This window comes from Melozone crissalis, unplaced genomic scaffold (genome assembly GCF_028551555.1).
Source record: "Melozone crissalis strain CALT ecotype California unplaced genomic scaffold, PUWL_Pcris_2 ptg000042l_1, whole genome shotgun sequence".
NCBI classification, from domain to species: domain Eukaryota; kingdom Metazoa; phylum Chordata; class Aves; order Passeriformes; family Passerellidae; genus Melozone; species Melozone crissalis.
The window spans coordinates 62,941,411-62,963,500 of NW_026535820.1; the positions used below are offsets into that span (position 1 = coordinate 62,941,411).

The 22,090-nt window shown below is 38.8% G+C and overlaps 1 long non-coding RNA gene across 1 annotated transcript in view; it reads right to left on the bottom strand.

Annotated features, from left to right (window-relative positions):
- Positions 1-352: 352 nt before the first annotated feature.
- LOC128942349 (uncharacterized) overlaps positions 353-22,090 on the bottom strand; it is a 58,601-nt gene continuing 36,863 nt past the window's right edge. The window contains exons 2-3 of the long non-coding RNA XR_008483618.1: positions 1,342-1,397; positions 353-444 (exon numbers count right to left, since the gene is read on the bottom strand). This is a non-coding gene — a long non-coding RNA (uncharacterized LOC128942349). The remainder of the gene's footprint in view (positions 445-1,341; positions 1,398-22,090) is intronic.

Genomic DNA, 22,090 nt, shown 5'->3' on the forward strand with positions numbered 1-22,090 from the left:
TCAAATCAAAATTTTTGCATGGAAGGACAATTTATTTCCCCTCTCTGACCTTTCAATACCCCTTGAAGACGTAAACAGTGGCATTCCTCTACACCACTAACCTTTCCCAAATGAAACCACATTATCTAGCATCACATTTTTTTCAAGCCAGGGTGAGGGATGGGGGGAGCTACAGCAAAAGCAAAACAACAAGCCTTGAAACAGTGTAAGAGCTCTTTCTGTAATACTGACCATGAGCTCTTGCTCTTGAAAGAGAAGCAAGTGAATTCTGCTCGAAGCATCTGTGAGCAAGTTAGGTTGGGCTTAAGCTAGAAAAGATCATATATACTGAAATACTTAGCCATAATTAGGGACACCCATTTCCACTTTGTGTCATGGCCAGCAGAACTGATCTGACTGTTGGCTTTTTTCCCCTCTGGTCTAGTACAAATGCCATTTTCTTAACTACAAGAAGATACAGAGAAAAAAAAATATACGTATATATATGTGTATATATATATAACCTCTAAAGCATAAAAGTTTGCTAACTCCTCATGAGGCTACTTATTTTCCCATTGCCTAGTTGGCAATGGGTATGTGATCCATTGTTTTTGAGTTATACAGACACACAGGCAGATGGATGGATGGATGGATGGATGGATGGATAGATAGATAGATAGATAGATAGATAGATAGATAGATAGATAGATAGATGTGTGTATTTATACATACATATATATATATATATATATATAAAACAGACACGGCAGTAGGTTACATATATCTCTCTGCATAAATCTTCAGTGGAATATAATACCACAGAGTTTATGACAAGCTATTTTCCTGATCCGTTGTTAAGCTTACTAGCTTGAGCTCTGTCCTAGTTTGTATGCTGCCTTCCAACTCATAACCTGATGGGGAGCTTACAGAAAAGCTAAACACAGCTGGGCAGAAGCTGGGTCAGCTCTGGAAGGCAAACCAGGAATCAGCCACAAAGGAACTGCTGCCATGGACCCAAAGTCAGGATTTTGGGTCATCTTTGGTAACAGATTGTGAAATATCCAAGGGGTGCTGGAAGCAGGACATAGTGAAAATATTTGTTCCCAAAGCACAGAGAAAGAAGGAAAAGGACCATCATGCCCTCCATATGTGCCAAGAGTGGGAGAGAAGGTATCACATCATTCACAAGGTAAGCCCAAGCTCTGATGGAAATGAGCTCAGTTGCTTGTTTGGAGGTCATGCATAGAGGTGCCTGAGCAAACCACAACACAGCCAAGTCCACTTGCTTTCTGAAGCACAAGCCTAAATAGCCAAATAAAGTATTGGCTCTAATTGTAAAGAAAGAGAATGGAGAAAACTCACAAACCCTGCTCATCTTCTCAGAAACAGGAGCCACCTTCCCACTTTAGAATAGATCCCTGTAAGCAGAAAAGTACCAAAAGAGGAAAAAGGAAAAAAAAAAAGTCAGGTCCTTCCTTTGAATTCCTTATTTCAATTTGTGTATCCTATTTGCCAGGGAATTAAAAGAAGAGAGGCAAATACTGGAGATTTGCATAAGTTACACTGAAGCAGAGATGCATGCTGGTCTTCAAAGTAGCAACCTTCAACTTGGCTTCGTCCTCCTTGCCCGCTCACTTTATTTTATTTTTTTTCCTTTAATCGTTTCTTTCCTTTTAATTATCCTTTCCCCGCCTGCCTCTCTGCAGAGTTGCACGGAAAAATGCTGCCATCCAGCGGCATTCCCAGAAAAAATTCCAGAGACTGAGGGCTTTGAGGGTCTGGAGAGCAAGACCTGCCCCCCCAGTTTATCTTCCCAGAGCAGAGGAGCAGCAACGAGGGTGCGGGAGATGTTAAGACTTGCTGGAACTCTGAATTTCACTGCCAGACATAATTATGTCAAATCAAAGATACGATGATTCTAAGGATCCTGCCAAGCACATCGACTATTCATTACTGAATTCAGCTCACTTACAGGCAAACATTTTCTCTAGCTGATGCATTTGAAAAACCCTGATTTTATTTCCCTAGAATGATCTAAACAGAACTGTAGAAAAAATTTACTAAAAATTAAAATATCTAATTTTATTAATGTAATTAGAAAGGAAAAAAATCTCCAATTTTTAGTGCAAAATACTTCCTTTTCTGTCATTTAGAATTATTTTTCCAGCACCCAAAAATTACAAGTTTCTCAGACTGAAAGACATGCAGTCTGCTCACATGTTATAGAAAACTGATTTATTTTTTTTCCCTAGGAATATTTAATATTTAATATTCAATTACTTACTCGAGGACAAAAGTCCGCAGTCTATGAGTTATAGTTGGAGTTATATAGGTTTTCACAATTCATTAAGGCTTTGGAGACCTTTCCATCACTTTGTTAAAGCTTGAAAATATCTGTTCCATGTCAAGAAATTGTGTACAAACATGTAGTTACATAGCCAGTGTTTCTGTCTCTGGAATGGGAAGAGCAAAACCAATCCTTTTAAACAAGCACATGCACTTGCAGTAAAGGTCAGCAATATTCAAATTTTAGGGAAAAAGGTGTTTATTTATCTTAGGGTAAAGTGATTTTGCATAACACTGCCACTCAAAACACATACGTGCAAGATGAATGCACTGAGCTGTTTATGAAAATTTAGCACGTTTGTGAGCCTTTGTTTTGGCTGTGCCGTTAGCAGTACATGCTCATACAGCACATCCAGGTTGTGTCTGCAGCTTGAGTTTTCACCTTCTTGCTCCATGAATCTCCCCAGAAATTCCAAGCTTGGCATGAACTTCACTCTGACATTCAAGACAGGGTTTTACACTTAAACATCTGTTTCCAGAGATAGGTGTAGCTCTCTCTCTCTGCCCTCTGTTCCCGAGGAGTGAATTTGGAACACTTTCCATGGCACTCCCAGAGGTCAGCACTCCCCAATATCCAGCACCCAGTATCCTCCCCCTGGGTTGTCTCCCATGGAACAGGTGAGCCTCCCTTTTTCCCCTCCTTTGGGACACAGCAATCTTGTGGGAACCCAGGAAATTCCTCTGACTGCCCTGGATGGCTCAAGCCCTGGCCCAGGGGGCTCAGAGACCTTGGCACAGAGCCCAAGACCCTGTGCCTTTGATTTAGCCCTTGGAAAAAACAATTACCAACCTTATATGAAGAATTGCAAGCCACGAAAGTTTAAGTAGAATGATAGTGAATTTATCATGGGGTGAAAAATAGATTTTTTGGGGTTTTTAGAATGGAGGTGTAGGGACCAAGATGGAGGAATCTGGGTGTGTCCTGCCTTTCTCCTTCTTCTTCTTGGCCTCCATCTTCTGCTGTGATGTTGGCACTTTTAGATTGGTTTAGAGTAGAAGCTCACTGTCTAACATAGGTGATAGGTATTGGAAAGTAATTGTAAATATTGTACACATAGTTTTTAGTATAAAGACATAACACTGCCCCGGGGGCAGGCAGAGTGCCTCTGTCTGTCTTGCTGAGCGGACCTCAGCAGGTCAGGAGAAAGAATTTTATATATAAGATACAACAAACAACCTTGAGACCGAGGACTGAAGAGCTCTGACTCCTTCTTCAATCTCCGGGCTGGGAAAAGAGACTTTCTAACATATCTTGGGGTCACTGACCAGCTAGAGATCCTGAGATAATCTATTAGGAATAAAACCAGGAGGGTTTTATTTTGGTTACAATCAATTATTTATATTCATTTTCCCCACTTTGCAAAGTCTTCTCACATGTTCAACTGTTCAGTCTCTCTACAGCCTGAGCTCCCAGCTGCCCACTGCAGCCCCTGTCCTACACTAATGAACAGCCCTATCCAAGGAAGCAAGAGGCTGACTGGATCATCCACACCATTCTCCAGTGTGAGGGGATGGAGTCAGACTGGCTGGGTTTCTGCTAGACTGTCAGTAAAGCACCAAGTCTAGATTTCCAGATTCCACCTTTCATACCATACTGAAGCCCAAATACTCCACTGAACCATGGAAAAGACTTTTACCTCCACAGGTACCCATGAAAGAAAGCTAAGATAGAAAGCTGCTTGCCTCAGTGTAAATATGCATCTTGTTTTCTGCTTCATGGACTTCATTCCCAGTATAAACCATTTTCAGTAATCCCATTAAAATAAATGGAAAGCCTGCATGTAAAATCAAGAAATTTTTTATTACTGAAGCCTAAATTTTCCATTCATGCAAAGCCTATATAAATACTTCCATTTTAAATCAACCAAATCATCAGTCTTAAAAGCAAGGTCAATACATCTACATACTGGACCTACAGAGACATGCTCACAATATGTGGTAAAGGAATGTGTATTACATACACAACAGATAATGGAAGGAAATGGGCTTAAATCTACTGCTGACCACTCCCTATGCCTTTTTGCTCAAATTGTCTCTCTACTGTTTTTCCCTCAAAAATATTTTCCATTCTTGTCAACAGCTGGCTCCCTGCTGGCTGGATATTTTGCAAAATACTTTATCACTCCTGTTTACTGTGTGTCTATTCTTTGATTAGACATGACTTTACACTTCCCAGAGGTGATGCTGTGGTATGTTTTAAAAGGATGAAGAATTATCAAAATAAGTGAAGATTGTCCTTCAGGCCTATCCAAAGCCATTAAAATCCAGCACAGTTCAAAAAAAGAGAGATTCATATTTCACAAGAGACTTTATGCCCCCTATTTTTTACACATCCCTTTACTCATGTAGGTTGCACGAGCTAGTTTCTGCTAATTTTGCAAGAGCTGAGAGACTCAGATTGTTAAAACATTCTGTTTACTGGCCTGCAAAAGGTCATCTCTTTCAATGGCTGTCATTAAGCCCATTACTGCACAATTTAATCATAGATGCTTAGAGAAAACACTCAAAGCAAAATATCACAATCAGCATGCCTAAGTGTATTACATAATAGATTAATAGAATGGAAGGTTCCAATTTCCCATCAATACGACCGAGTGAATTATTTTCTTGAGTAGACTAATTACTATGAAGTATCTCAACCAAAACCTTTCCTAAACTCCATTTATCAGTCATTTACTACACGCATCCTTGTCAGAAGGAAAATGCACTTATCTGCTCCATTTAGAATAATGAGACTAATGAGTTTATAATTGTTATTTACCAAAATCCTTTATAAAAAGTAATGAAGTAAATGTAACTGTCACATCAAGGAACTAGAAAAAGAAACTCCCATGGGATGGCCTTTCTGTGGGAATTGCACTGCCAGCAGTGGAAATCTCACATTTTGGACACAGATACATCCAGTAGAAGCAGCATTTTTCAGTCTTGCTAACTGAGGGAGTAAGAAAGGTGAGGACTCCTCCCTTCCCAGGATGCTTTTTGCTGAGCTGTGCAGAAACATGCAAAGGCAAATCGGCATGAGACTCAGAGCAACTCTGGCACCACCAAGTTATACCACACACCAAGTTATACCATACACTAAGTTATACCACACACCTAGGCACTCCTGTCACGTGTAGCAGAGCATTTGCACACCCCCAACAGAGCCCTTGCTTGCCTCTCACTTTCAGCTCAGAGCACTCCATCGTTCCAAGAATTTTGCAAACACTAATGATTTTAAAATGAATAAGTAAATAGAACTGGCATAATAGAATGAAGACCAAGTCTGGGGGAATGCTTCGCCCAGGGCTGCAAGCAATAAATCAATGCACGGCAAGATAATCATATAGTCAAACTGAAGGCTCAAAAAACACCTTAAATGCATTACAGTACCACAGAGTAAACAGTGAATCCACCAACAGACACCCTTATATTTAAGAATGGTTCTATCTTAAATCCTTAATTCAAAATACTTGTTAATAACCACCCCCCCCCCCCCAAAAAAAAAATCCACTTCAACTGAAAGAAAAATATTTTAAAATCTTGAACCTGAAGTCCTAATGGACTATTCCAAACAGTATTATTGGGTTGGGGATGCATTCCTTATCAAGATATCAGGTACCACATGTCAGAGCAGAGACAATAGAGCATGTAAGAAATAGAAGTAAATCTGGATCTGGAGCTAAAGTGAGACTGGTAGAATATACCAATGAATTGTTATCATATACTGGTCCAGTAGCATTAATTTCTATTGAAAACTGATCATTTGGTCTGAGCAATACTTCTGTCTTCCTATTCTGAAATCCTTTTCCGTCATATTTATAAGCTCTTTTCAGATGAATAAAAAAAGGAGAGATTTGAAATTCCACTACAGGAATAAAAATATTTTAGAAGAGGCAAAACTACATGTAGGAACTATATTTCTTTTTCTTTGTCCTTGTGTTTTATACAGAGTTAGATAATTTCACTGTGTGTTGATAAGGTTATACTACAGAATAAGAATCTCTAAGGGATTCCTAAAAAGAGACAGTACTTAATAAAAATTCCTATATTTGAAAAGTGGCAACTAATACATCCCATGTGAGACATCAAATCCATAGATTTGATCATTTTGGCTCATCCTGAGTCAATGCCTGACTAGTCTGAGCATTAAATGATGCAGCTTACACTACCAGTAAATTGTTCAGCAGGACTGCCTGAAAGGAAGGAAACCCCTTCCAAAGGTAGCACTTGCAGTAGGTTTTTGATGATCCAGCCTCATGATGAAAGAATTCCAAGAAAAGATGTTGATATGTTTCTGATTTCTTTGGTAAGATGCCATCTTTACCAGATAAGAAAAGACTTCTTGTCTCAGGTAGCTATCAACACTGAATCAGCCATAGACTTGTAAAACTATTTTATTAATATGAATACTTTCCTATTAAAAAAAAAATTGATTTGGTTGAAAACTGCATGGGCTTTTTTTAACAACATGCCAACCAATAAATTCAGGAATGAAACATGTCTATTTCTGACATTTAAACCACTGTGGAGATGTTTTGGTTTAGATTAGCAATTTGTACTTTTTCAAAAGTTAGATATTCCCATTATGGAGCAAAACCTACCTTATAGAATTATGCAAGTAGTGATTAATTTTAAATCATAGCAGAGATTTGATAGGGTTAAAAAATACCAAAAAAAAGAAAAAATTCTGGTGCACATTTTCTTGATGATTGCTGTGCAGGAATGCTGGGAGCCTGTCTACAAACAATTCACATAGAAAAACATTCTAAAAATACCTTAATCTCTTTGCAATTTATTTCAAATGCTTTTGTTAGAAGGACTTTGGTAAACAGAATAGGATAAGTGTACAATTTGGAGGCAAGTGTTATTATCAGAACATTACTGAAAGTGTCTCAACAACTGACTATAAGAACAGTAAGAAAAGACACAGAAACAAGAGTTACAGTTCCCATCCCAGTCCTGCCCTTACCCCTACACAAAATCCTTGACTACTCTAGCCAAAGACACTGGACCCCATTTGAGCTGTACCCCATTTTCACAGCTTATAGCTTTGAAAATTAAAGCAAAACCTAAACCTTTTCTGAGCCTCTCCTCCTGTCCTTGTGAATTCATCCAAGGTTAGCAAAAGCCAAAAACATAAAGGTCCTCTTTTTTGCTGCAAGAACAGCAAATCCCAGGGGAAGAGTTGGTTTGTCCATTCTCCAGGGTTTCTCCATCTAAAATCCAGGTGACTAACTTTCCACGTTGCTGCTCCAAAAACTTTGCCAATCACCATTGTAATGACTAATTCTGTCATGTTTAGAGTCATTAGAAATAATTAATGTTCAGGATCTATAATTTTACAATGGGACAAATGGAAATGATGGGTTAACCAAAATAAGAATATACCCTAAATTGGCTTGAATGGTAGGGCTTTAGTTAAAATGATACAGAGTTTGCTAAACTCTGAGAATATAAGGAAGATACAGAAGATCTTAAAAGCGGACAGAGATGTATTTAGAAAGTTTAAAAACTAGTATTGCAATAAATTAAATAAGGACAAAAAATCACAAAAACCATGAAACACATACCTTAAAGTCTAGATACAAAATTCATTGTAGATATGAGAATTCCTCTTTTATCTCTAGGCACTCATGTTTATCTCTGCAACAGTGAGCACAATAATCATGCTTATGAAGTGGATTCATATTCTTCATGCTTTTTATGAAGCCACCTGTATATCTGAATACTTAAACAAGCATTTCTATAAACAAACAGTGACTATCTTCTTTTTATATCTTCTCTCTTCTCTGAGATATTTCTACAATGTTGCTCCTTAAATTACTCACTACCTGAAGCATAAAAAAATTCAGTGCTACTTTGAAGCTGATGAAAAAAAGCTGAAAATTCTCTTGAAGAACAGAGGATGAAAAAATAGCCCCAAATTTGTCAACTGTGAATTTGATGCAAATTTAAGAAATTTAAGGACACTGAAAAAATAAACTGTTACTCATATTCCCACAGGCTGTTTCATTAGGGGAAAGAGCAGTTTATTACTGATATAGGATAACCCACACCTGGGGATTTGAATTTGTCAAAGGTGCTGATCAGTTGCTTTGGACAGCAATGGGAGTCCCAGTGACTGGAGTCTGTTGCAAGTGACATCTGCACCTGGGTCAGGTGAGACTCTCCAGTCTGTGGCTCTGCAGATTCCTTCTATCCAGCTGCTCCACGGCCTAGACAGCCCCTCCAGTACATGAATGATCCCTTGCTATTGTCTCAAATTCCATAGAAAACATCTCCTACCCATCTGACCTGCCTAAAGAATACTGCACTTCATGGCCATTTCTGCATCTGTAGAAACAGCTTCTACTGATTCACAAGCATCTTACAAATGCATCTTACCTTGGTCTGTCCTGCAGCAGGAACCACCTGGGTGTCACTGGAGCACCCAGATTCTTCACTCAGCATGGTAATAATTGTATTTAAGCAAAGAAACTGGTCAAAACACAGGAACAGCTACCGAGGGAAAATTTTTGGGAAAGTCTGAAGTGTCTGCTTGGAAAGGCCCAAATATTTGGTCAAATATTACTCCAAGTCAAATACTTAGCTGTGAAGACATCTTGTAGTTGAGTCAATGAGTAAGTTTCAAATCATTTTAGTATCCCAGATCCATGCATTACCTCCTCTGCACAAGTGACTAAACAAGGAGATCCAGAACTCCCCAGAGAGTTAAAAGACTGAAGTGCAGGGATGCACTCTGGTTGAAACCCTGCTACAACTGGCTACAACTATAACAGAGAAAACTTGACTTTTTTTATTTATAACTTGAATCCCGTAGCCCACACAACAAAACAACCACCAACACCACCAGACAACTACAGTTAAAAGCATTGCATGGATGCCCTGAGAAATCCATGCTTACCAGAGAATTCATCCCTTCCACTAGAGACCACCACAGGGCTTGACCACAAAGTCAGCATCTCATTTGCAACACCATTTTACAGAGGAGGAAGCAGGACCCTTGCAAAGTAGGAAATTTGTTCTCACAGATTTGCCACGAGATTCCTCAGAGCTCAACTCTCCTAAACATAAAGTTGCAATAAATAGAGCGCAGGGCTCTGAAGAAAGAAGTCAGCATCCTGCCTTAGGAAGTGAATGGCAGTGTGTTCACATTGCAAAATTTTGCTTAAAATAAAGACAACATTTCTCAGAAGGGCCATAGATATGAATATCATCTCAGCCAGCACTGGATTTTGTGAACTGAGAAAAATATGCCTTACATTTATGAATGATTGCTATTTAAAGGAAAGGCAACATATGGCAACTCTTATTTCAGGATTAGAGTGTTAAGACAGGCTACAGTAGCACCTACAGTGGCTGACTGCTAACATGACTAAGGACAGCCATATGACAAAGCACGAGAACTGTGTCAGTCCTCATTGCTTTTTCCAGTGCTTCATATAAATGTACTGGAAAGGTCAAAAAGAGACTATATTTGGATCTCACTTACCCTGCTATTCCACTTTCAGCTCCATGAACCAGACTGAAGGAAACTTGTGAAAACATTAGACATTTAAAGCATGGGATAAACATGGGAAGGCACTCAGCCACTTAGACAATGTAAAAGTAGCTCTGCCAGAGCCAATAGCTCCTTGTATCAGCTCCTGAGAGGCAAGGACATGCATCTCACCTGCACCTGCATAAAATGAAGTGATTGCTGCTTCACTGATGGTTAACTGTACACACACTGGAGTGATCCCAAAAGCCTGAGAATCCCTTAAGCCTTTGGAAATCAGGTGGACTTTTATCCACTGCTGCCAAGATATGACTCTTCTAGTGCAAAAGAAGCTTAAATTCTTAATGTTTGTTCCAGGCAATGCTTTCCAAACACAAAGGGTCAAGCAAAAGATAAGAGACTGCATCAAAAGCAATGTATAGCCTGAGATTTGTATGCATCAGATTGGAAAAAAATTAAGAATCTGTTTTTCCATAAATTAAGAGAAAAATTATTTACTATATTCTTCACGCACAAATCATAATCTTAATTTTTCTTCAGATCTAAGTACTGCATGAAATAGAAAAATAAACATCCCCAAGCTGTTGGCATAAAAATTGAGTTGTTCTATCTAGAGACCAAAGCATCTGTTTGCTGTACCAGAGGGAACCTGAAAAACCTTTCCTTCATCTGGCAGGAGCAGATTTACAACCTGTGTAAGGCACTGGGTCTAGATTATTTCAGATTCCTTTCCTTCTCTATAAGCAGCAATACACAACAAGAGGATTTTCCAAACACTTGAACTTTATTAACAACTTTTAGTAACAACTCAGCATTCTGCAGCCCACCATCAATCTGGCTCCATTTTCCTGAAGTCTCATGATTCCTAGTCTGCCATCTTTGATCCTCACCTTGGATTTGTCCTGTTGGCCATTGGAAGAGCTGCTGGTATTCCCAGCAAAAAACATTACTTAATCTTACTGCACACAGCAACTGAAGTTCCTGCTCAAAGCAGAGATTTGGGTATTTAAAGAGGGAGTAAACAAGAGAGACTTTTACAGAGCAATGAAATTAAATTATCTTCAGGCTCCCCTGCCAGGGGCTTGCAACAAGACCTGCTCCCACCTATGCTGTTCTGTAGGATTTGGATCTTTTTGTACTGAAATGAATCTGAGGGACTGATCATTTAAAACAGTACAATTGGCCACAATTCACTCAGTCTAGTCGGTATCATGTCTGGGCAGAAATGTATTTCAGGCTGAAAAATGGCTCAGCTTCCCTTAAGATGACAGTTGTTGTTTTTCCTAATTTTGTAGAGACAATCCCCAAGATTTTCCTTCCACCATATCCCACACTGTGGTGAAGAGCGGGCCATGATCTTTTAGGCATATAATGAAACAGTAAAAGACTTTTCTGCAGTTTGTTTTTGTGAGTCCATTTGCTTTTGATGACAAAGCTGTGGAAGTCATCACTTTAATCCAAATAATTTTCCAGATACTTATGCCTAAATGATGCTCTCTATAATAAATTGCCATATTTTATGTAAACAGTACAAGCTTTATGTGCTGCTCTAAAAGTTCATCTGTTTAATCTGGCCCTGTCAGGGCACAGGCATTTCGAATCAAGGTATGAACTATATTCTCTTGCTGTTTTCAACATTGTGCACAAAAGGCACTTGTGTTTTCCTGAATAAGTATTGCCTTTTTGCCAACACTGTAGGAAACCCTTGTATTTTTTAACATAGACAGAGGCTAAAATTACTAACTAAGCATTCACTTATATTTTGCTCCCCATAACAAGATTGACTGCAAAAGCAGCATGCCCTTCTTGCAGTTCCAGTACTTACACCAGCAGGACTGTCATGAATTGTAATGGATGGCTAATCATACCTTGTGCATGTTGTAAAGCACTCTTTTTGATAGTTCCAGGCATATTTATCTCAGCTTGCAATTTACTCATGTCAGACTGTATCCCAGCAGCCTCTTCAAAACGTTGTTTTGCTTCCAGAGAACTGGCAATTTTCCTGCTTCAGTTTTTATTCAAACTGCACTGAGTTACCTGAAGCCTCTGCACAGAATTATCATTACGTCCTTTTTTGCCCCATTCCGGCCTGTAACCCTTCTCCCACCCCTTCTTCTGCCACCATGGGCAGTGCCCACACTGACAGCATTCCCAGGTGTCCTACTTCATTCCCCAGGGATCTGCACAATACTGAATGCGCAGATCATCTGGTACCTGGGGATAATCTTGCCAAGGCAGCCTTGCCAAAGGCACCATTATCAAACCCATTATCAAACTTTATCTGCCAGGAAGGTGTGAGGCGCTCACCTTTCAAAACTAATAGGCAAGTGGCTTTTTAAAATATTACTTTGTCTTCTTGAGACACCAGATAATGTTCTTTCTCTTTCTACGCTTTTTTTTTTGTTTGTTTGTTTGGTTTTTTTTAATGGATGAGTTCAAGCCCACAATCTGCCTCTTTTTCACCATCTGGCAAACAAGTGAGATAGCCCAATTAGCTGGATACAGAGAAAGACTAGAAACGGAGACTAATCCAAATTTCATCTAAATTTTGTTGGAAAGGGAAAAAAATGTTACACAGACCCTGTTTTTTTACTTAACTTTGTGAGGAAAATGTCATTAATTATGTTTTATCTGGCAGAAGTGTATCCCAAACAAAACAGCAGTTCAGATGGAGAAGTCTGATCTTAAGACTCTGCTTGATTATTCAGGTTTTGTGGTTTGAATTCATTTCATGTGTCTTGTCTATAAGACTTTCTACACAGCTCTTTCTGCCTTCAGCCAAATTGTTATGGAAGGTAAAAGCCACAGCTGTCAAGTGAGTATAATTTAACCACTTCAAGCTAGCAAAGAAGATGGCAAAGAAACACTCAGTGAAATGGAAAAGCTTTCAAGCATGACCCAAGCCCCCACCTGCTCTGAGGGAGCATCCAGCACACAGAAAATATTTGTCTGACCTGATCCTTAATTTTTTTGGATATCCACCAAACACTCCCCATGTAGCCCAACTGTTTCATCAGGCTAGCAGGTAGAAAGTTTTCTTTCCTGCTATCAGAACTAAATGGAAACTTATTAGTTTCCACTGTATAAATACAGGTTAATTTCTCCCTCTCATAAGCAGTAAGAAAGACTGAGTATTGCATCTTGTTATATAGTCTATATAAACGGCTAGAAATAGCTAAGGAGCTATTAGGTAACAAACCCCATTCTCTTTATCCTTCCTATGAGGCCACAGTTTCTTAACACCTTACTATTTTTCCTAGTTTTTTCTCAGCTCCCACATTAGAACAAAACATTTTTAAATTATTTCACAAAAATTTTTATTTGCCTCAAGTTATCATTAGTCCTCGTAGTAAAGCCCTGGAAGATGTTTACAGTAACAGGAGCCTGGGTTCAGGCCTCAGAAGTCCCTCTTTAAAGGGCATCTTGCCCAAGGCATCCATAATAAGTGATGATGTTTCCCTACTCAGTTGCCTCCATCACGAGTGCTGTTTTTCAGTGAGAAGCAAGTTAATTCATGGAAGCATATTTTGAATCCTCAACAATAACTGCCACACCCAAGACACAACAGTTGTGCCATTTGTCCTCCCTTTATCGTCTTCACTTGTGGATGCAACTGTCCCAGATGTCCTTTTAAACTCATCCCTTTCCCTCCCCCATCCCCACAGCTCACCTTAGCTGCTGATGGTCAGCAGAGCACAGAGCAATGCCCATGAAGGATCCTTTCTCATATGGGGGAATAGCAGGAGAGCTGGAGGGAAAAGGAGACAGCAGGAAGCTTCCAGGATACTAAGGTAGTGCACACCATCATCATCATCTTCTCTTTATCACAACCCAGAATTACAGCAATCTATGCTGGAAGATTTGTTACTTTGCCCAGCTTGTGGTGCCTTCAGTGAAGTTAAGGCATAGGAAACAGAGCAAATTGAGAAAGGGAGAGTTGCTTTAAAAGCACACAGTTTGCAAATTGTTAATTCAGGAATCCTACACAGGAGCAACTCAGTTGCCTTCCAGCCCATTTCCTCCCTTTGCTCCCACTGATTTCAGCTTGTTAAATTACTCTTCACTAGGAAAATGATGGGAGAGGTCAGTGACTGATCAGAAACAAACCTGAGCCAAAAAAGCACATTGCAAGGCAGCAAGCTCTCCTGCACTGTCTGTCAGATGGACAGTGAGGGACTCTAACAGGCTGCACCCATTTCCTGTGATCACAATCTTTCTCTTTTTCATTGTAAAAACTAACACCACTGACATGCCAGAACACCAAAGAGGCATCAGCCAAATTATTTTCATTTTGCATCCAGACAGTCTCTACACAAAATCGAAATAATATGTCTATATTTCAAGGCAGTTAAAATGCCATCATGGCAGTCTGTCTGTCTATCTATCCAGGCCCATCAGTCCTTTCTTGTTATTGTTGACCCAGGCAGGTCACAGTCAGCCAGGCAGAGGAAGTTATTCTTTCCTGAGGCAGAGAAGACATGCAGAACATGTTTCTTTTATATTCTTGAGAGCATCATATCTTAATCCTGCAAGTGTGAAAGAGAGTTACTAATGTCCTCTCCTTCTCGTTTTCTCCACAACTTAGGGAAAAGCCCTGCAGGTTTTACAAAGAGGTAACTAATCACCTTGCACAGAAATGAAAGGTTTCTGAGGATGTTATCCCTACCACAACATAAATAACAAATAACTCCACTGAAGACAATGAAGTTCCACTGGGATAAAAGCATTAACCAAGGGTTAAGAATTTTATGCAGAATTCGTTCCTTTTAAAAAAATCTTTGGAGCCCTTCCATGGAAGAGATAAATTCCGCAGCTCAGTCAAAAGAGTGGTTACAAAATAACCTTTCAGAAGGGTTTCCCATTGAATTTTGAGAACTTTGCCATTAGTACAGAATAATATTGTCTCTGGAAAGTGCTTTGTTCCTGCAATGGTACAGCATCCATACAATGCCTCTTCATCTGAGCTACTAGAGCACACAAAGGTAGCTGCAGAGTGAATCCATTTTATAGAGGCTATGTACCACTTAGAGGAACTAAGGTAATAAATTCTGTAACTGCCAGCATTTTTTCTCAATGCAACAACATTCTTATTTAACTTCACAATTTGAAGTTAAAACCTGACAAAAAAGGACAAATGCTCATCCTGCTAATACAGAGTTGTCTTTGGAATTGAAGCTGTCGTGGCAAAAGCCAGGTAGGGAAATTCCTCAACTTTCAGGGCACAATTGTTTTAAAGCTTTTGTTTAAAACCCTGTGGGAGAAAGAGGATTCATTATGACAATGGATTTTAAGAGAAACATCATTTCAGCAGTGGTGTGTTTGACCTCAAGTATGATTTTTGCATTGCACAGTACAAAAGAATTACACTATTTCTAGAAACGAAGTAGCTCCAACTGGTGAAACAAAAGACATTGTAGACTGAGAAGTATCTGAGGAACTGACTGTCTTTCATAACAAATGAAATGAAAATTCCACTCCATTTACTGTGCTCCCATGGGAGTAATGTACACAGCTAAGTTTCAACCAAATGGAAAATGCAATAGCAGCACTTAACTTCATTTTCATGTATCTGTTCTCAATTTTGCAAGGGATATACTTTAAACATCTGTAATAATTATACTGAAATTGTTTCTAAATTAAATGTCACAGAATATAGTTTAGAAAAAACAGTTTTCAGTACGTGTATTACATATTGTTTTAAAACAATACATATCAATGACTAACTATCTGCAGGTACATTTAAAGAAAGGATAGTGAAGGAAACCCAGTGGGATGATCCTTTTTTCCTCCTTTTGTCCCTAGAATCCCAGTGAAAGATCCCCCTCTTCCCAACGCCAGCATCTGAAATCACAAATCCCTTGGAGAAATTATGTACTACTGGTAACATTGACATAGCAGAGTACTTCCATGATTTTCTACTTGACATTCTGAACACAATGAAGTATAATTCGCCTGTTTGAAATTATGTTGTAAAAATGGTTTATTTTTAAATGGAATAAATTGAAGTACATTTTTAAATATATATACCAAGGGTGACTGTGTGTGAATATGTATAAATGTGCGCATGCAGGCTTACTTGTGCAATATGAGCACCCTTTAGGGACAGGACAATTACAAATCCACCAATTCCTCCTCCTTTTCTTTATTGAGCAGACATTCTGGGAGATTACTTTCTTCTCCTCCTCTGTCTTCCAGAGCGATGTGAGGAGATATAGTCAAAGCTACAGCTGAGATTTCATTTTATCCAAATGGATATGCCAAGTGAAAGTAAGACCACTTAGACTTACCAAAGTTTCCACCATATTCCATATATTTTTTTTTCTTTTTACATAACTTATGCTAACCTGACTATTTTTGATTCTAAGGTAGGCTCTGTGAAGGAGTCATACAGCTGTTCATATTTAAGATGGCTCTTGTAACAGAGCACAGCGCTCTGAGGATGTAATTAATGGCCATGTGGAACAGGATGACTCACCATCGCTTAATAAGACACAAGTGCTACAGGCATGAGCAAAACAGGCAAATGACACAAAGAGGTTATCAACATGTCCTTCTCACAACCCATGTAGGAATGCATTTTCTGTCTTACAAACTACAGAAAATATTTTTCCAATAGATTATGGATACTTCGATGAATGTTACTGACTTTATTTTGCACCCCCTTCTAGCTCTGAAGTACATTTGCTACAGGCACATCCATGGCACTCACGGCTCAGGAACGATTAACCCGGGCAGTCTAGCTGAGAATCGGGACACCTGTCACTGTCATATTTTCTGAAAAAGCTCTTCGCCCAGGACTTTCTCCTGGGAAGCTGAGAAGCCTCAGAGAAAAATGAAAACAATAATTATCTGATTTGCTTTTCCTTTGTTTTGCTGCTTTGGAATGTGGTTTCGACACTGTTTACCAACAGGTGATTGATTGATTATTTTCGTGTGAAGTGTTTTGACTTAATGGCTAATTACATCCAAGGTGTGTCAGACTCTGAGGAGAGTCACAAATTTTTCAGTAATATCTTTTAGCCTTTTTTCTGTATCCATTGTGTATTCTTTAGTATAGTTTATTATAGTATTCTTTAATATAATATAGGTCATAAAATAATAAATTAGCCTTCTAAGAACATGGAGTCAGATTCATTCTTTCCTTCCTTCGTTGGAGGTCTCAGAAAATACCACAGACATCCATAAGCAAAGAGGGTGTAAGCCAAGAAAACTAATGGTTTGTTTGAGGTTTTTTTAAGCAGAACTAAAACCAAAGCAGTATAAATAAGCTGAATTGTTACATATACACAAATATGACTGTTGTCGTTTCATTCACCTGTAAAAGATTGCTGTCCCAAATTATTTCAAGAGCAAACCCCAAATTCCCTGGCTGCCAAACACTAACCTGCAAACCTAACGCTAGTGACCACTGTCTTGTATTTGCAGGCTTCCCAGATGAAGGAAGGAATGAAGGAATCTGACTCCATGTTCTTAGAAGGCTAATTTATTATTTTATGATACTATATTATATTAAAGAATACCACGCTAAACTATACTAAAGAATACAGAAAGGATACTTACAGAAGGCTAGAAAGATAATAATGAAAACTTGTGATTCCTTCCAGAGTCCTGACACAGCTTGACTGTGATGGGCCATTAAGTCAAAACAATTCATATGAAACCAATGAAACAACTACCTGTTGGATAAACAATCTACAAACACATTCCAAACCAGCAAAACACAGGAGAAGCAAATGAGATTATATTGTTTTCCTTTTTATCTGAGGCTTCTTAGCTTCCCAGGAGAAAAATCCTGGGCAAAGAGATTTTTCAGAAAATATGACCGTGACAACCACTGTCCTAGTGAGAGGATTTCCCTCTGGCATTGTTAAAACCTTTGAGTTCTTTCAGCAGTCATCTTTTTCTATCTTTCTTACTTTGATCCTTTCAATATATCCTCACATGGCATTGTTTAACAGCCCTCATACAGGTCAAAAAACCCCCTAAGAATACTTTTTTCTTGTTTGTTGTCTTTTTTTTTACACAGCCGTCACAGAATAAATTAATCATCCATGAACACTTGCTATGAAGCACCACTATATCACGTTCACTTGGACTTCACCTTTTTCCTTCACAGAAGCAAATGAACAGAGAATACATTTATACACTTGAATAGAGAAAAGTAAACAGTTCAAGTATTCTGTTCAATCATCTATACAAAAAAAGAAAAGCAGTCAAAAAAATAAAGTTCTTCACATCAGGCACCTCATTTTTTGTTTTTAGAAGTACTCAAGAGAAAAATCAGAATCAAAAAATTAATGTCAGATCAAAAGAAGTGGTGATGGACCTGAAATAAATTGCAATGCACTTGAAATATTCATTTCTGGAATGTTTTTTCTCTTTTTCAGAACTGCCAACAAACTGAACAACAATTGTTCCTTACAATCATTGTGCTCTTAAATTTTGTTACAGTAGCACATTAAATTGCAAGTGTCTTAATCAATCAAAAGTGACTTCTTAAGGAGTTTTATTCCTTGATGATAAGTTTACCTCTACTGAGAGGTGGCTAAAGTATTTTTATATCTTTTATATTTGATTTGTTTCTCTTTGACTCTGTAGTTTAGTTTATTTAACATGGGGCTAACTCCAGCTTATTGTTTTTACATAAGATTACATCAAGAGGAATAACATATTTAATCAGGAGAAAATACTGAATATTTACCACAAAACCAAATTTGTCTTCCTGCAATTGGATGATTCTTTTGTTTATTCATCCCACATCACCACCATGTTTGAATGAATCAGCTTTTTTTGATATCTCCTAGTCACAGGTCTGCAGCTGAGTAGCCTAGAAGACCTTTCTCTTTCCACTCTCAACAAAAATCTAAAATAAAAATATCTTCCTAGAAACTGTTTAAAAATATTAAGCCTACAACAAAAGACATTTTTTCTGAGAACTTGTCATAGATTCCTATTCCTTGGACTGATATGGCCGAGATACTTTTTAGGTTTTATGAAAACTTCTGACCCTTGAGGATAAATGCCATCCTCAGCACGTGTGGATGAACTCAGTACTGTTGGAAGGTTTTTCAATGGCAGACCATTGAAAACTCTTGAATCAAAATGTCCTTTTCTGATGAAGTGATTTCTTTGTGGCTGCTTATAACTCTGTTTTGCTCTGTTCCCTCTCTGCACACAGGAGGAGTTCCCTCAAGGTGACCTTCCCATATCCAGTGCCCACGGGAACAGACCTCCAGCCATCAGCAGCACCATGGAACTTGCACAATTGCAGTCAGGAGGGAAGATGGGAATCAACATTTCCCTTTATCCACTAGTGTCCTGGAGTGACATTGTGATGCTTGTATCCCCATTTGTGTGTTCTGTTTATGCTGGATGTAATGTTCTGTGCCTTCAAGACTGGCTCTGAAGACTGAAAATTTTGTTTTTGTTTTGTTTCTGGTTTTTTATCAGCCTGCTCCCCCACGGTTGGCGGGACACAGAGACGAGGCAGTACATAGCGCTGCTTTTGCTTTTTGCTTGGCTTTTTGCTTTGCTCTTGCTTCTGCTTTGCTCTTGCATTGCTCCTGCTTTTTGCTCATTAGTTAGTTTATCTAAGCTGTCCAAATTTTCCCTGGAATGTTTCTCCTTTCCCTTTTTAGGAACCACTTGAACCTGCTCCGGACTGGGACCTGGGAACACCGATAGTTTGCACTTTGACTCTGCAGCAGCTGCCCCAGCACCAGAGGACTGATAACACAGCAACCACCCCCAAGAGAGACTCTGTCATCTTTTTCAGAGCAGTGAAAGAGTGGTGTCATCTGGTATTGCTCATTATGTGTGCTGGGGAGTGCTGTGCCTGTTACATACACAGGGTCTTTCCACTTGTCTCCAAAGAATCCTTCTTGAACTGGCTGAGGGGGGAGGAGGTGTGGGTTTGCTTTCTGGAGGGATCCCCTTTGGAGGCTTTCTCCCAAATTTGCCCTAAACCAGGACAACTAGATAAGTGGATAAAGGGAAATGTGCACATGGCTGAAGAGTGCACACGGATGAAGAGCAGACCTGCTAAGCCAAACTAAGCACCTCCTTCTCTGAGTCCTTGCTAACCACATAACCTACTTTCATTCACAGGTCACGTGCTCCCTGCAATCCACTAAAGCAAAGCTGGTCAAGGTAGCTTGGAGCGAGGGAAAGGAGTTTTCCCCACACCTTGGCAACTGTGATGTTCAGAAAGCACGGAGCAATGCTGAAGCAGACCCCAGTACTCAGGCACAGATCCACAGGGACTCTCATAATGACTTTTCTTTTTTCTTTTTTTTTTCTTTTTTAATTTCCTCTGGGTATAACTGGTTACAATTAAGCCAAAAGGTACTTTACTTTCACTGATCCTCTCAGTGGAAGGTAGGTTTATATCAAGAGATCACTTTGTATTCTTAAAATTACTAATCTGTCTAATCATGCTCTAGGGCTTTACAAATCCTTCATGCATACAATTTGTCATTAGCCATTAATTTCACTACCATTGGCTCGCTAAAGCTCTGAAGAATTATACCAGGAATAGATAAAAAACAATATCACTGCAACAGGAGGAGATCCCCAGACTCACCAGCCTCGAGCAGCTCTGGAAGCAGGACTTTAGGTTCCTCATTTTACCATCACACAGCTACACTGAGAACTATTACCTTGGTAAAACCAATGCCAAAAAAGCATGAAATTTCATCCCACCAGAGAAACAGAGGTCTTATTTTTCTCAGGGCTAATTTTACACTTTCCTAAGTTTAAAAACTTCCATCACTAAAACAAGAAAAAATCTAAAATAAATTAAATACTTTGTATATATTACCCCTTTTCAGACTGCCTTGCATTTAAACTGGAGGGCTCAGAAATATTTCCTCTGTCTTTCCGTTGGATGAAGACTAGAAAAGTTCTCCTGATGTTTCAAAGGATATTTTAGTCTCAAATTAGTGGAAGAAAAGCAAAGGCTGTGTTGTGCAATGGTATGCTTAGAACAGAGACAGTGAAAAAAAAATAGTGTTCTTACAAAGCTATTACATTTTAATTTTAATTTTAAAAAGAACTCGACCAAGTGCTTTTGAGTGCAGTCCTTAGACTCCAAAAGCTGAATACTTCATATGATAATCACTGGGATTTTTGATATGAAAATCTAGAACAATCCTAGAACTACTGAATTATTTGAAGGTTTCATTTAATTCCGCATTATATTTTTGAGGCCTACAGTGCTGTGTCAAGTCCAGACTGTCTTTGCACAAGGGAAAAGTTGTACTTGTACAGTACAAAGGATATATAAGTTCCTGTCATTTTCCATCTTTCTGCTCCAGACCCACACAAATACTTTGTTTCTTCTCTATGGGCTACTAATCAGAGAGAAATTCCTGTGAAAGATGATGTTAGAAAGACATCAATTAATGCAAAGCCTAAAATCCCGATCCAAAATGATTGGTAGCAATTAAAAGGGTTCCAAAATCGTGCTGGAGACTATGCCACCACAAATTTTGTAGCATCTGACAATGTAACATAAATGTGTGCACAGCTATAACAACAGGACAGGATCTGTCACATTTAAATATTTAATAAAATAGTACTCTAATCAATGTCCTAGCATCCTACACATAGGAAGTCTTCCCTCATTGCTGTGGTGATGAACTTATACCATGAAACTGGAAACCTAATTACATTTGCTTGTGACCACAGAATTTAATTATAACTATCACCAGCCAAAATAATTGGACAGTCTTCTTACTGAGTGGAGATGCTTGGATAGGAAGGAATTCAGAAATTTAACCATTAGCTTAATCAGAGAGGAAAAAGGAAAAGAGAAACATCATTTGGAATATTGGGGAACATTGGCAGAAGCATGCATTGAAGAGGAAGTGAAAAACAGAGAATTTAATTTTTTAATCTAACATTAGCATTGATATTAGCATTTAGATATTAATTCAGAGAGAAAGCAGAATATATTATAAAGAATCCTTTCTCAGTTGCATTACTATGTCTGGATGGATAAATCTTAAGAGAACATGAATTTGGCTAAGGACAGTGTGAGACAGTCTGGTGAAAATAAAAGCAAAAAGAGGAAACATATGGGGGAAAAGAAATACAAAATAACCCAAAAAACCCAAAAAAGAACAGAAACAAGGGAAGGCTACCACCCTTCTTGCCTTTTAGTCAGCTCCAAAATACTGTCAGCTCTCCACCCCCAAATATGTGTTAGACTGTTTCCTAGCAAAGCACAAGGCCCTGCTGTACAAGCAGCAGGAAAAGGTGACAGCAGAGAGGCAGAAACAGAAG